Source organism: Egretta garzetta, unplaced genomic scaffold (assembly GCF_000687185.1).
Source record: "Egretta garzetta isolate BGI_Z169 unplaced genomic scaffold, ASM68718v1 scaffold38, whole genome shotgun sequence".
NCBI lineage: Eukaryota > Metazoa > Chordata > Aves > Pelecaniformes > Ardeidae > Egretta > Egretta garzetta.
Window position 1 is genome coordinate 2,227,082 of NW_009260667.1, and position 3,768 is coordinate 2,230,849.

Sequence of the window (3,768 nt, forward strand, 5' to 3'; positions counted from 1 at the left end):
GCCCCAGCCCCCCTTCCCAGCCCGCTGCCTCCCCCATCGCCACAGCCTGGCCGTCTCTTGTCCCCCCAAGTCGAGCAGAGGCCCCGCTCCTCACCCTCTGGCAGGTTTAACTCCATCCTTCCCTCCACCTCCTCCGTGTCCGTGTTCATCACAGAACCCCATGGGTACTGATTGCTTTATTACTTATTTTTTTTAAAGCCCTCGGACATGCCCGCTGAAGTTCTCTCGCTTAGATATTGCACCCTCAAGGACGTTAATTTGATCCCTGATGCTGAAATAGTACCAGGAGCAGCACCGACTGAACTGCTTTCTCCTCCGGAGCCTGCCACGGCATTATCAGGAAAACCCAATAGGTGGCTGAGATAAGTGTATGGATAGAAAAGTTTGTTTACGCTTAGCCTTGGTGTGATGGAGTGGATGCTCATTGAAAGAAGCATTTCAAGGACCTGGAGGGCTCCTGTTATTGAATCCTCAGTGCTGTGACTCAGTGTGTGGCAAGGGCTGTAAATCCTCTGAGAGTTGTTTTCGTTCCTGGATGCTCTTAATGCACAACAGTGGCGAGAAACAGCAGCATCTTTTCCTCTGCAGCTGGAGCTGGCTTCTATGAGCCCAGACTTGCAGTCCCTAGGATAGGTTACTCCTTAGCAATTTACTAGGAAGAGCGAAGGCCAGAAAAGCAGGCTCAGTGCAGAATAATATGAAACAGCTGATCTGCTGTGTAAGGGAGACATTAGAGGAACATTTTCTTCTAAGTGTATCAGTTGAGAGCAGCTGTTGCACCCATAGTTAGGGTTTTCTCTTCAATTGCAGATCAGCTTCAAGGTCCTCATCTTCAAAGCAGATTAGCAGGCGAACCGGGTTAATTGCTCAGCCATGGTTAGGTCTGTCTCTCCTCCCTCCTTCCTAAGGATGCTCTCTATGATCAACAAGTACAGTCAGGTTTCTCGAGCCCAGCTAGCAATTCCTGGGAAAGAGGGCAAGATCCACACAACGCAGTAATCTGAGAGGGGATCTCTCCCCTGTAGTCACACTCTCCATCAAGAAAGGAAGCTGCTAAACTGATGGACAGCATTGTAATCAACACCGAATCTCTTGGAAAGACAAACCTCCACCGTCCTGTTCAATACTCTTCCTAATAACTCTGGTACTGTGTATGCAGAGACCAATGAAAACAGGCAAAAGTCACAAGCAGAGCAAATAGTCGGTGAAATCTAAGGACTAGATGCGAAATATTTCCATTTCTTCGCCTTGCACTGAGTGAGACCTCTTGACAAAGAGGATTATTAGGTGAAGAGACTCTTGTCATTTCTGCGAGTACAAAAGCCTTGGTCGTTGTTGGGATTGAAATACTGACAAGCTACCAATTCCCTCACTCAGTATGAGGTAACTATTCCCATGAAGTTTGCCACACAGCTGCCACTTAAGTAAGGCAGAAACACAAGCCAGCTGCTTTAAACGGTGAAATAAATGCATATGCTATGTGTCTTGGCATTAAACATGTGAGAGGTCAGCATCAACAACGTACTTTCAGTTAACTGCATGAAGTTTAAGCACATTTCAACTTTACAAGGATAAACGTTTTTAAGAAGCTAGAACAATGCTTGTCTTGTTCAGTCCCAGTGGTACTCCCATGTGGGTTTCATAGAATCATAGAATGTTTTGGGTTGGAAGGGACCCCTAGAGGTCATCTAGTCCAACCCCCCTGCAGTGAGCAGGGACACCACTAACTAGATCAGGTTGCTCAGAGCCCCGTTTTATACTTAAATCCCTGTATTTCTAAAAAGCATGGCATAGCTTTCAAAGCATTGGTACCGGTGGCCTGTATATCGCACTTACAGGTGGAGATACCCAACGGTCACACCAATGCCATCGTTGTTTGCCAAACGGCTAGTGTAGAAAGGAACCATCAAAAAAACCCAAACTGAACAAAATAAATGGCAAAATCAGCTATGGGATGGGCAATTACAGAAATTGTAATATCATCAGTGGAGGACGCCTGTCTGTCACAGTTGGGTTTTCTGTCACTTCGGAATGGCACAGGGCAACTCAAGTACATGTCACTGAAGTGCTGTTACCTCCCTGCATTGTCTCCCGTCGTTCCTGGCTTTCTTGTCTTTTCCTTTCTGAAGCATCAAAGTTACTATGGAAACAAGCAGTGGCATTTGTGTAGATATTCGTGAGCCCCACCCGTACACGCCACGCGAAGGGACCCTCCATTAATGGCGTGACCTACATCTGGTGGAGCACATCCACCTGGGAAGGAAGCCCCCCAGCAAGGCATGGGTGTGGGTGCTGGCAGAAGGAGGCTTTGCCGTGCACCACCCCAACGAGGGGGTCTTGGAATGGGGCCAAACGCCTCTGAGGGGACCAAAATTTGTGATTGCTTCTGCCCTTAACGAGAGGCAGGGAGTCAGCGGCTTTCCCACAGCCTGAGGAGCTGGTAAGACATCGGACTCAGGGGACGAATATTTTGGACGCAGCACAGTGACATTCCTTCCCCACGCTGTGGGGAAGATCGGGAGTGTGAGCTCCAGCACCACACGTGATTCCTTTAAGGCCAACATGGCATGGGAAGAATTTTGAGTATTGTGGCTTGAGGTTGCAGGGTCTATTTAATTTGAATTTGCCTTCCTTTTTAAGACTTGATGACTTTTCTTGTCAAGACTTCAGGAATAAAATAACTATAGGGGAAATCTGCAGACACTTGTGTAATGTTGGAAATTAAACTTGAGTGGATGATAGCAAGTAGCAGACAAAAGCTCGCTGACTATTAAAGCATTAGATAGATCTTGCACCATTTTGTTTATTCAGGTAGACTTGGATAACAAACTGCGTCAGCGTTTCGACCTCTAAGGAAGTTCAGTGATGAGAACTGGAACAGCGTAAACCCAGAACTGCTTGAGTTTAGAAGCTATGAAATTAAGGGGACGATTCCATCTAGTTAGCCCAAAACTTTCAAAAAATGATTAATTGGGTTTGTTTGCCCCGAGTTTTGATTGGCCAGTCTGAGACCTCACAGAAATATGAAGAACTCGCTATTCAGAAAACGCAGCTCACCCTCTGCGACTTGATAATTATAAAAAATATCTCCAGCTGGACACCTCTGGGTATTCAGCCGGTCTGGTAAGTAGTGCTATACTAACGCAGCGGAGCACTAGTATTTATTTATTGCACTAATTTTTAAAAATGAAGTCTCAAACACTTCTGCCCTGTATTAGCTAATATGTGTTTTTATAACCTGTAAAGGCACTCATATGTAAATAACCTGTATAGGAAATTGTGTTCTTGTCTCATGTGTCCTTTTCTCTGTGTAATTTCTTTCCTTCTCCATTAGTCAGAGGACAAGTAGGGATGAAAAGAATAAATCAGAATTATCATTCCTGCAAAATAATAGGCTGAAAAAGCATTGTCTCTCAGTAATTTCCATATAGAGACGGAACTTTGTAGTGTAAGAAATTGGATGGGAACCACAATAACTTTCAATTACATGAGCCTTGGTATTTTTAGCTAGAAGGAGAGGACGAATTCAAGGGAGATGTAGAGCCCAAAGCACGACCCTTTGTGCTGCAACTTGCACCGGTAAGAACTAAGGGAGAACAAGATTCTGCTAATGAGAACAACGGAAGTTGCTACAGCTGGACCAGATTTCCATGTGATCCTCAGAGGCATAAGGAGAGTTTTAAAACTCCCTCCGAAGGCAGTCGCGTCTACGGCTAGGCCAGTGACTACGTGGGACAGCAGGCGGCACAAAGCTGGGAAGTTGTTTCT